At 34.8% G+C, this 13,260-nt stretch overlaps 1 protein-coding gene across 3 annotated transcripts in view; it reads left to right on the top strand.

Annotated features, from left to right (window-relative positions):
• Positions 1–13,260, top strand: part of NTRK2 (neurotrophic receptor tyrosine kinase 2) — a 143,744-nt gene that overhangs the window by 50,392 nt on the left and 80,092 nt on the right. The gene's annotated exons all lie outside the window — the stretch shown is intronic.

Raw genomic sequence — 13,260 nt, 5'->3', positions numbered from 1 at the left:
TGGTTAATGTTTAATTAACAGTACATTTTGAAAATGAGATGCAGTTAAAACAGTGCTTTAAAGACTTCCTCCGTGATCATTTATACAAACATATTACTGCCAAATACATGGCACTTAATGCAAAAACACCTTACAAATGATGTGGTTTAATCTGAAGATATCATTTGTCAGAAAACATTGTATGTATGACTATGGTTTTAAGAGTATTCTGAGTTCTAATTATTAGGTTATAACAAATTATTGCAAAAAATTAGAAAGATTCAGGACAGAGTACTCAATCTGGCATTTGCCCTATTACCATTATATAGGGTCAGTAAATAAACTATATTTCTACACTTTAACAAAGCTTGGTCATATAAATGGGAGCAGATCAATGTCAACAGAATTACATGAAACTTCAGTCTGAAATACTATCTTACAAAGCACATTTCATCATAATGTATACACTATCTACATTTTAGTGCCATTATATATTGTGTATAAAATAAACTGAACCTATTTTTGTCAGTGCTTCTCAATGTCAATGCAAGAGGTTGCTATGATGAAGATTAATACAAATTAGGATGCTAATTCCCTGTATTAAAGCTGTGAAAACACCAGCTTTGGAATCAATGCAATCTAAGAAAGCTATTGTGTTTAAATTCATTTTAAAATAATAGTTTTGTTGACTTCCACCTCTTCCATTGGCTGCGGCATACACCAGCTCAGACTTAGCAAAGCTACCTACCTCCAGCCCTGCAAGTAATTTTTTCTCCATTATGTTAGGCTCCTCTACAAGCTGCATCATATATAGGCTCAGGGTTCTCAATTAGAAACCATCATTTTACAGCTCTGCAGATCGATGGTCGGTGTTTTGCAGAAACCTCCAAGCAGGAGGACTGGAGCAGCCCAAATTGGCATAGACCATGTCCTATAGAGAGGATCACTGGCTGGCCAGATATGAGTTTAAGGGTATGTACGGGATTATTTAGAATACATTTGTACAGATTCAATTGACTTTTTCGCAATAAAGTATTTAAAGCTGCAACAATAAAGGCACATTGTAACATCTCCTCTGTTCAAAACCCTCAGATATGCAAATTTTTTGTTTCTTGAAAATGATGGTCCTATCTCCATGAAACCCTAGCAATTGGTCATTACACATGGGCTTAGTAACCAGTAGTGAGGCTTGTAAAGTTTGAATGGGTAAATCTGCCATTACATTAGGATTAATGTGTTTCCATTTTAAAGTGCTTTAGGTTTGGAGGTTCCTGAAACACTCACAAAAGAGGTGTAAAGGTACATGCAAGCACCAAAGCAGTCCTAGATTTTTATTAATATTGCAGGTTTGAATACTTTTATGCGAGGTTTGCTTGATCTGATCAGGTAAAAATGAAAATCATACATGAATGATTTTTTATCTAATATCATTATATCACAGCAAGGCACCACTGTGGTTAAGCATCCGCTTAATTAACTTCTACATCATAGTCTAAGTGAACAGAGCATTGCAATACTGTTTTGAAATTAATCTAATATGCTACACATATGCTGTCTCTAGTCACACAATATGTGATTTATGTATATAGGTCAGTAGTTTTTTATTTCACTTCAATGTAATAATCACTTTGGTGGAGGCCAGTGCCATAGTTTTCATCATTAGCTAAGTTTATTTAGAGACTGTTTTGACAATTGCCATACAATATTTAGAGAATTAAAGTTTTGATATAGTAGCCAGACATTAGGTGAGGCTAATCAAATTGCTATAAAGTATTGTATTTTATTTATAGTGGTTAACGTAGCATTTACATATGAAACAAGAAATAAATCATGCATGAATATGTAGTAACAGCTTTCCTTCCTGCACCCTGTGTAGAATTAAGTCACAGCAGTTAGCTGTGCTATAAAAAGACTCAGCAATTAGCAGCAAAGGTTAACATCAGATGTATTAACCATTGCTTTGCCAATAAACCCCTGGCATCTTTGCCAATGGCTTGGGTCAAGCAAATGTTCTACATTGTAGGCAGTCTTATAAATGCATTTCAGCTCTAGGTATTCCCAGAGAAATGTTTTGTTAGTATGTAAAAAGGAATCAGAAAAAAATGAGGAAGCATTGCACAGAATATTAAGTAGGTTTATTTAATTGAACATAGCAAATTGTTGACATTAACAGTCTTTTTTAGTGATAACGTGGAACAAGGCATGATAAGTCAGTAATTGGGAAAAGGTCAGTTAGAAGAGAGACCACAGACAGTTCCAATAGCTGGGGTCTTTGTCCTCTGCATTTTCTTTTGTTTTGGGGGGGAGGACCTTTACAATGCATGACCTCTTAAATTAAGTGTTCCTTTGAAAGAATGGTTGCATGTCCACCTCTTCTAGTGAAGTACTTGTGACTTATAAGTCAAATGGCATTTAGAAAGTCAAACTAGTAGTAGTAGTTAATGACAGTCATTTTTACTTATTCTTTTAAAGAATGTTGAAGATGCTTCACAGATTTCCAAAAAGCTGCATAAGGCTTCCAAACGGTATTGTTTTTTTTCTAACCAATACTTATTCTGCACACTATCATTGTTTTTTTTTAAGCAGCTGTATTGCCCATTTTGATTTGCTCTTCACAACATCTTGCATTTGGTATTGATGATACATCTTATGATGCCACCGATATACGACAGCAGCAACAGACGTACAAGACAAGTTTGCTGTGCTATTAAGTAGCAGCTGTTCTCAGTCTCCTAGCTGCCATTTGCCTAATAAGCATAATGTAGCCCACCTCTGCATTCTCTGACACTATATCCCTGTGGTAAGCACAACTAGGAAACATTTAATGTTAACTATAGTCTTATCTACAAGCTCTTGCTGATAATGAATTATATATTTCATTGTAAGTGTTGTGCATCATTTAGTAAATTGTTTAACTTTTCCCACAAGAAATTAACTAAACTGCAAAAGGAGGCCATGGGACCATAAATTAGACACAATTAACCTGTTACTTGTTTTTCATTTGGCATTTAGCTTAAAACAATGCAGAGAATGATCACAACACTGGCTTTAGTAGCTAACATCAAGTTGTTATTTACTGGTCATGCTGCCAGTGGTAATGCTTATCTGAATCCTTTATAGAGGAACTAGAGAGAGCAAAGGGCTGGGTAGCCATTCAGTTACATTATTTGCACTGGAAGAAGAGTGCTGATTAAGGGAAGGGGAGTGCTGTCCAGGAACTGCATCTGTCCTTGTATTCTAAAAGTACTCTAATGCTATCCAGCCCTGCATTCTAAGGACCTTCTATTTCCTGGCCAGAATCATGGTGCACTCTGCTCCACCTTGCTGAGATGGTAAAAGGGTGAGCAAATAGGCTCCACGAGGGTAGATAATCAACAGAACTGTGCTGTCAATGTTTAAAGCTGAACTTCAAGCAATATCTGGCGATTATCGGACGATTGGTCGTTAGTTGTTCGTTTCCAATGATAATTTTTGCACGTGTGTATATAGCCTAAGGAACAGTTAAAATACCCAATGCAATGGTGAGGGTAACTTTAAAGGGAATGTTATTTATGGCGTACAGTTGCTGTGATCCCAAATATATAGTTGTGGGAGTGAGATATGCATACATCAGACCAAAGAAGCATTGCTACTCGTTTCTACCTTGAGTTCCCTTGAGAGAGGCTTTAAATAATAATGACAATAATATGTATGCAGTTCAACCAAACAAACTTGGAAAAAATGATTTGCTTTAGAAAAACCTTAAGTAGCCTAATGTTTGTATGTTTTAGGTCATTTTGTTTGATAAGAATGTGGAATAGGCACACTTGTACTGTATTATCCAAACCTTTTTAATATAAATAACACAATTAAAAAATGATACTAAATACAACTGAACTTGTCCAACTTTTCTTAAGCTCAATTAGAGAACAAAGACAGATGCTTTTAAGCATGGACCTATTAATAACAGCAATGATCACTGCATTTTTGAAAGGTGACGCTACCTCAGGCTGAGTTTAAAAGGTAAAGAGGATTATTTTTTTAAGTACTACTTAATTTCGACAGTTATATGACTGTAATCGGAAAACTTTACAATTCCTCCTGAAAATCCTTTCAAATATGGTAAAGATACTGTTGGGGTTTTGATTGCTATGGTGATCATTTCATCTTTTGTATTTTAGCATAATTAAAGACTCTAATTTGCCCATAGTACATACTTACCTAATAATAATAATACAAATGTGGCATTGTCTTGAAACCCAGGGCTGTCAGAACATGTGTAAAGGGGAAATTCTAGCTTGTACCTTACGATTTCTAAACAATGCAATCTTCATCTTACATTACTTATATTTAGTCGGTTTAACAATAATAGATATCCTAAAGCAATAGGTGAAATTAGCTTGAGTGTTAGCAATAAAACCAAAATGATGTAGGAGGGTCTAGCTGGTTCTCCCAGACTGAAATAATTACACTTAGCAGTTTAACAGTTATGTCAATGGTACATGATGTTATGACTAGGATATAAAAAGAATTTAATTAACTATTACATTTACAGATGTAAACAGGCCAATAAAAAAAAAGAATAATTTTTTTATTATTTACAACATCTGAGATGATAATGGGGGGTTTGCAGCATCTGCATTGGGAAGGCTTGTCCTCCTGTCCCACCATTTTTTCTCTGCATTATGAATTGTGCCAGACCTGCCCACAGAGCACAACAGCGTTTCAGCTGCAGTTTTTTAATGTCCTTGGTTTGTACTAATCAATAGAGAGAACAAACACATCAGCTGCAGCACAGGCTCTGCAGCAGCAATGCCCTCTAAAATCTGGTAGACACAGGGACCTGATGTTCGCTGTGTTGTGTACATTCTGTAGAGTGTACAAGCTGTGTGTTTACTTTCATAGTGATGAATGTGCTTTGTGGATCTGCTTTGTTTCCATTACAACTAAAACTGTTCCGCCTAGAATGAGAGTTGCACATGTTTCAATGCAGGGAGAGTTAAGGTCATAGTTTTTAAACTTGGATTCCCTTCCATACCTATAAAACTTTCACTTATACTTTGATATGTGATTTTGATTTACTGTCAAGGCACTCTCTTTATATGTCAAGGACAGGCAAGAAAGAATGTTTTACCTAACCAACTTTATGACTGTGTAAACCTTTAAACCTAAAAACTAAGACTGCATTGATTAAGGAGGACCTTCCACCTCCCTATATAAAATGTTCCCAGCCCCCTATTTAAATATTAATTATTTTTGCAGATACAAACAAAACAATCAAACTAACCAGCCCATACAATCCTGCGCTGTACTTATCTAATCCCCAACTTTGCTTGTTCAAGCCCAGTCCCACACCGTCATTTCTCTTTTCTACGTCATCAGAGGCCAGCTGCCTTTTCCTTTTCCTTACAGCCAGCCCCCCTATAATGCAATGCATGCACGGATTGAGGTGTTTGCATGGACGGAGATCGCATATGATTTCTAGACTGAATAGAATTGAACCTCCTGGGAAATACAATGTCGGTATCCCAGGAGGCTGTAGGTGTGGTGTTCATTTGCCATTCTTGCCAATGTGAAAGGGATGGGTTGGAGGGGACAATAAAATATTAATAAATATTAGTTATTATTGTGGAGGGAGTAGGAAGTAAATAGGGCATTATGTTATTTTTGATGGGATGCCTTTAAAGAGTAAATTTGCAGTTAATGGTAATGCATTAGTTTGGTTTTGGGAAAATGGTGACCCTTATGAATTAAAAATGTAAACAAAATGTAAAATGTTAATGATAGCGATAGCCTTCTAGACAATTATATTCTTTCCTGTCATTGACAGGTATGGAAGGCTTTTAGCCAATCAAGCCACTTGACCTTGTCAGTTGTTATCACCTGACAGCTGGATTGGCTGGGCCATCTTATATATGTAATTGACAAGTATAGTGGGGCTCAGCTATACATCTATACATTGCTATGTACTGGCATATAGTGGGGCTCAGCTAATTCTAGCTGTTGGCTTCATTTTTGTATGCCTGTCAATAATAAGAAATGCAGCTTCCTGTCAATTATGACAATTAGGATAAGTTTCAGGCTGGAACTGTTGTTTTTTCATTTTGCAGCTTGCACCAGGTAATGTACATACATGAAACTAGATGACTAAGGAGCGCAAATAGCCAAAAGGTCTATGGGCAGGCCAGGTCTGTCAGAGAAGGCTTGATGATGATTGTAGTTCATTGGATAGTTAAACAAATAGGCAAAGGATACCTATTGCAATGTTCATTGCCTATTTTGTGGAAAGAATTGGAACTAATACATTTTATGATAGGTGAGGACTCCCTGCAAATGAGGAAAAAAAATATATACACTTAACCTGCATATGGAAAATGGAAAATTACATTCATGAATACAATGTAAGCAATCTTTGTAAGCAATAAGTATGCGATTCTCTAGATTGCATGTGACTTGTTTCTTCAAAGACACCCCAATGTTAATATATATCCCTAATAACCTTTTGGGCTTTTCCCATAAAACCTATTGACTGGTTTGTCTACAGAGTAACCAATTCATAAAGGATGAAATAGGCAGAACCTGGAGATAATTAAGTAAAGTCTATGGGCATTTTAAGACATGTGTGAGCCTGTTAACATCTTGTGTCAAATGATATAACATTTCCCTGCCTTAGATTCCTTGTCTGGCTTCAATAGCTCTTAACAAAACCATCTGTTTATTCATTTAGAAAGTCAAATGTTGTTTGCTAAACAGACAAATATATCTTAAACAGATTACTTCTGCACAATTTGAATTAAAACCAGCTACAGGGATCATCTTACATAATAAGTTACCACCAAATGAATCCTTTGGCATAAATAAAAAGAGATCTTTGTGACTTAAAGTAAATGTCCATAGATATAAGGGACAACAGTCATCATAACTCTAAACATGATTCCATTTCTATTATGGATAAAGATAGTTTTTGGATTTGCAAATACAATTTTCTTTTATTTTAGGTGCAGAAAAATACAGTTCACTTTTGACATTTTGACCCATTGTGGGGCATATTTTTGGGTATGCACATGTACACTTTGAGTAATTAGGACCATTCCTGTTTCAGAAATCTTGGACAGCAGGCAAAAGAAAACAAACAGAAAAACAAATAAAAGTGTGTTATGCATGACACACTAATTAATTTGTGGTTTTGTATCTCCCCTAGGGTGATGTCAGACATGTTGGCAAAGACAAAGCTTACTTTGTATACCTCATTTTACAGAGTGTAGGCGTGATAACAAGCTTGGTTTTTTTAAACTGATTACAGAGGTTTTAAGCAAACTTTATTAAGCCCCAATCAAATGTAACTTCTGTATGCACTCTCATTGCAGTTATAATTTATATTAAACAACTTTTAATAAATTTTGTAGAATTTGGGAAAGGATTATACAGCCTGAACATGGTATAACGAGATAATATCAATAAAGAAGAAATTAAGAGTCTAGCATTGTATACATTTAACCAATGATGAAAATAAATCATGAGTAAATATTTGGAAATGTATGATTTTAATTGGCTAAACTAGTTCCTAAGATGTTTATAAAAAGGCTGGCATTCATGCAAGTTTGCCAGCAAACACTCAATAGGGGTGTCAGTTCACCTAGTTTTCATAAGTTATTAATATTATTTACTTGAACTATATTTTTATTGAGGAAAAAGGATATACAACCAGTATACAAATGGAGAACAAGAAACAGTTGAAAGTGTAACATATACAGCAAAAAATAGAGATTGAAAGCACATTTCCAATGTATGTGACAACACAATAACACATAAACACATAAAACAAGAGATCAAAACTCCTATGGGGGGCAGGAATTCAGGCGTAGGGGAAATATTATCTTCATGTATTTATTTGGTATATATATATATATATATATATATATATGGCATATATGGCACTTTAAGCATAATAATGTCACTAAATTTCTCCTAGAGGAGCTCACAAGTTCATGTCCCTACCATAGTCATATGCCCCTACTTACACCAAGGCCATTTTTTGGAAAACCAATTACCTACCATGTCTTTGGGACATATGAGAAAATCAGAACACTTAGAGGTAACCCTAGAGAGACACAGTAGAGGGAAAAAATGTTTTGTTTTTGGTTGTTTTAGTTAAGGAAAAGTGAATTATGTTTGGTTGTTATAAGTTACTGATGTTATATTTGATGTTAAAGTACTAAATAAATTTGATTTATATGGTATTTGGGGAGCAGGTGCACCCAGACACATTGCTATCATATTTTTTGGTGAACATGTTTTTTCTTTCAAAAGCTTTAATTGACTGTAGCTGCAGGGGTAGGTTAAAGCTGAGATTGTGATTTAGGGTGTTCCATAAGTTCAGTTTTAAACATGGATACGTCATACATGGAACATCAGTGCAATCACATAGCCTGGAGTTGAGTGATTAAGTATTTACTAAGGTGTTGCTGTAGTTTAAAATGAATGAGTACATTGTCTCTAGAAGTAGATGACAACATGTGCCGGCATCCCATATGTATGAAAAGTGTTTTGAACCTAAGGGGCTTTGGAAATTTGACAAAGGCTGTATGGCTGCTTTTGAATGTACAGTATAGCTCTTTAAATAACCCGTTTGGTGCCTTTACATCTTAGACAAGAAGACATAAAATTCTGGAAATAATACATTTCATTAAAGTCATGAAAACAAAATAAATGTCCATGAAAACCTCATTGCTACCAACTCCTCCTACCAACTGAAAAATGGGTATAACGCTTTCATTATTTCAGTAGATTATTACTGTTGTGGGGACTATTATTTGTTAAAGATTACATGAAATCAATAAAATTGTTTAAGTTTTAAATGCCAAATGTTTAGTTGATCTGTTGTGATCTGTAGATAACCATAAATAAATAATACAATGCATTTTCGGGTAAAGAAATGCATTTATATGTGTTTCTTTTATGAAAACATTTACATGAACTCCATTTAAATATCCTATCATAATTTCCTTGAAAGGATGACTTATAAATTTACTATGCTTCAATCAGAAGTTCTCTCATGTTGACTGATTACCGACGCTTGGCAGTTCTAAACTTGCAACACCAGCAGTAGGTCTGGAATGCTGTTTCTTTGGACTTTGATAAGTTAAGACAGTTTTGTTTTTGTTGGCTGGTTATTATAAGCTATAGTTTTTGTTCACGACTGAAGGAATTTTGTATCCACCCATTTCTCACCTCAAATGTGTTCATAGAAATACACTTAAGATTCATACAGTAGGTGCAATAATGCCTTAAGGTAGTGACATGAAACAAGTCTAATCGACTTGTCAAAAATAAAAATACTCATGCTCTGCAGAAAACTTGATTTGTAATGTTATTTTGTTTTGTTGTATTCTTTTTATATTACGCTGTGGAAATCTAAAAAATATAATATTACGTTTTCGCATAAAGTTTAACTTTATACTTAATTATAATATAATTAAATGCAACCCATTAAACCTGAATTCTAGGCATATATAAAAGACACAAATTTTTGCAGCTGTGTAACCTTTAACACATAATTAAATATTATTTATCAAGCAGTGTAAGGGCTTGTTCTATGACATTTGTGAGTTTGTGCAATTTTACCTTCTAAAACTGCTAATCACCTGTCTACACCCATGTGTATTTTTTGTCCGTAGGATGAAACAGGTGTTTACAGAAGTTTAGGCACGTGTTTTACTTGTTTGTTCCACTTCAACAAGGGTCAACCAAGTACAAAATGCTGCTGAGCTGTCTGAAAAAGTGCATAATGAACACCTGATACTCGCCTATCTGAACACTCAGATTGTAAAGCATGCAGATAAAGGCTGGTGGTTAGTAGGTTTATAGCAGTCCAGTCCCTGCAGCCTCCTAACATTGCAAAACTGTCCTTGTAAACAAGCCTTAAAGCGTACCTAAACTCAGAATGTTCACTTTACATAAAAGGGTAGACAACCCTTTATTGTAAAGTGAAAATTCTAATGTTTGGGGTTTTTTTTCGATAAAGAATGAATTGGAGCACAAAGCCTCCAGGGATACATATGCCACGCATTCAGGGAGGCTCTTGGGTGCTTTTTCTGTGCATGCCCATGAAAAGGGAAAAAAATTGCTGACCTTACGCATGCGCAATGAGATCGACAAGTTTTTTTCCAACCTTCGTCACCTGATCTCACGACTGGATCGGGTGACTTAGAAAGAAGAACCCAGAAGAAGAGGCGAAGATGGCGGCGCCCAGAGCGGACCAGGAGGATGCGGACCAGATGAAAGAGACCTTCAGATGAATCAATCTGCTCTGCAGGATTGAAGGTAAGTGTATTTTTTGGGGCGGATTTTGAGTTTAAATATGACCTGGTATCAGCCTCTTGTAGTTCCTGCTGACAAGAAGCATGGTGATAGGAAGAAAAAACGGTCTTGGTGGGTCCAGGTTTGAATGATGCTGGCTATGAAACTGAAGATATCCAGTAACAAAAAAAGTACTGTTTAGGAATTTTCTCAACTGATGATGAATAACTTATTTATGGTATGATGTTTTTGAATGGGCTGTTCATTTTTATCCTTGTATTTTGACTCTGCCATCAAGGTGCTGAAATGTGTGCTTTTTGTCAGCAATTTAAAAATAAGTCCATGTGAAACAAGCGTGTTTGAATTATTAATATATATATATATATACACCCACAGTATATGTAGTCCTTAGATGGAGACTATAATGAACACCATTACAGTTGTTACACAGCAGACTATTTTATGCATTTAGATGAAAACTGATAAAGTCAGTTTTCATGTTGGAAAATTTGAGTCATAAATGGGTTGAACTTGATTTATTGTTTATACTCTGTACTACTGTATACTTTTGAAAAATATTACTTGTTATTGGTACTCATGGACACGTTTGAGCAATACTGATACCCATAGACACGTTATGTTACGTTCTTATCATACAGTTTTGGTTTCATCTATAAATAAATCAATAATCCAAGTAAAGGTATGAAGGTAAGGGCTGAGGATTTTCTACTGCTCAGTCTAGATAGACCTAAAGACCTAAGGCTCATTATAAACCTGGGGAGGTCATAACCTGCACTGTATCCCAGTCGTTATTGAAGACACAAAATTGTGATCTAATTTTGGTTGGATAGCAGTGGTCAGGCTATGTTTGCAATAGGCAAGCCTTGCTCTGTCTTGTAATGTAGATGCATTCTTAGGATGATAAATTTGTAGGGTGGTTTTGCTTTGTGAAGGATTTTTTTTTGGTAATTTCCACATTTCATTTGCGTGTGGCTTAGATGGTGTCATAAGTTTTATTTTGTAAACTCCAATGGCCACACATAAAATTACAGGGATGCACTTCTTCTTCCTCCTTTAACAACTGGAATGGTTCCAAAAAGGTTTATTGTGTGCTTGGGAATACTTTGTTCAGTTCGTTACAAAGCCTTTTACACACTCATAGGATATGTGTATATGTATGCATCAGCAGAAAATACAATCCTCCAGAGTCCACTTTTATGACTACCCTCTAAGCTGAGTGGAAATGTGCTAACCAACCTTCCATAATTAATCACAATTAGGGTGAAATTGTTTTGGATTTGTACATTTTATTTATACATAAAACATTAATGGTTCAAAATATTTCCACAATAATACCCATATTCCAGGGTGAAAAACCCTTTTCTGCAGTTACAGCTGTAAGGTTTTATGGTAAGTCTCTAATGCTTTGAAAATTGCTATTTTACTTCTTACTATAGATTTTCAATTAGATTGTGGTTTGAGTTTTGTCTTAAAAAAACTTGACCTTTGGTTTTAAACCCCTCTGGGTATCATACAGTTTTTCACTAGAATTCAACAAAACTTGTTGCTATTGAAAAGCATACCCAAAGTTTGATGCTACCATCAGCCATGGAGGAGGTTTTGTACTTGGTCTGGTCTTTGTATGGTCCTGGTTAACTACTATATATATATATATGTAGTTTTCGTACGCCAGAATGTTAACTCAAATTATTATTACACAGTATTTGTATAGCACTGACATATTACACAGCAATTTACAAAGTTGAAAGTCATGTCACTAGATGTCCATCAAAGGGCCTCACAATCTAATGTCCCTACCTCAGTCAATTGTCTTTATATAGTATAAAGTAAACTTTTTGGGGGTATTTTCAAATACTCCTGAGTGGCCATATTTAGTCAGGAGATATTTCTTCTTTTTACAGTTACAGGAGATGGATAAAATGGTACCATTAGCAGTAGTAAGAGATTGCATATCTATATTACCTATGTATATTAGATTTGGTTTATCTTAGCATTGTATTTAATCATTGAGTTTTCAGTAAATAGTATCTCTAAAATACCCAGTGTTTTAACCAAAGCCAATTCAGTTTTTATTTTAGAAAAAGCATTTAATCAGAATCATAAGTCTCCCATCTCCCATCTTCGTTACAAAGTTATTGTAACACATAAATAGCAGTGATAGCATATTTTCCTAAATTAAAACATGCCTCCATCTCTGACATGCATGACATAAATTTACTAAATATAACTTGTTTTCAAAATGGAATGCATTTTTACCTTTCCAAGTCATATTTAGGAAACCAGTGTTAAAGATCAAGACTGTATTTTAAGAGAATAGCTATATTCAGAAAAAAAGTTTATTGCCTTGGGAAGATACTGCGGTCAGTATTGAACTATTTTGGCAATACCTTTAAAACAACAAAAAGATTACTTAGATAGGCAATGTAAAGAACTATGATGATGTGCGATATGCAATACCATGGAATCAGATTGCAGCCAGAATAGGTGATGTAAAGGCACAAACATTCTTGTTATGGTACACACCTCACAATGTATTAATAATAATTCACCTAAAATAGCACAGCCTGTTTAATAAAAATATGGTTTCATGGTATCATTTTAATTAAAGCTTAATGGGAAAAATAACAGATGACCTATACACTGAAATGTGTGAACAATGATAACATAATACCGGTATTTGTTTTAATGTAACCTAATACTTTTAAAGCTCTGAATACACCAGTTTCTTTTATATTTGCAGAATAGAAATAAAAAATGAATGTAAGATGATTATTATAAGCACCCCCAGCAGTTTCATAAGACTTGTCTGAATTCCTGTAACTGGACATCTTGTTCTGCAGGAAAATGTTGAAAAGAATATAAATAAAGTCCAGTAAAATAGTAAAAAAGGGATCTATTTACTAAATGCTATATTGACCCTATACAAGAATACAGTACACTGGTCCTTTAGATAATGGACCTTTAATAATTAATTTATAGGGC

This window comes from Pyxicephalus adspersus, chromosome 3 (assembly GCF_032062135.1).
Source record: "Pyxicephalus adspersus chromosome 3, UCB_Pads_2.0, whole genome shotgun sequence".
Lineage (NCBI taxonomy): Eukaryota > Metazoa > Chordata > Amphibia > Anura > Pyxicephalidae > Pyxicephalus > Pyxicephalus adspersus.
This window is presented reverse-complemented; position numbering and strand designations above follow the sequence as displayed.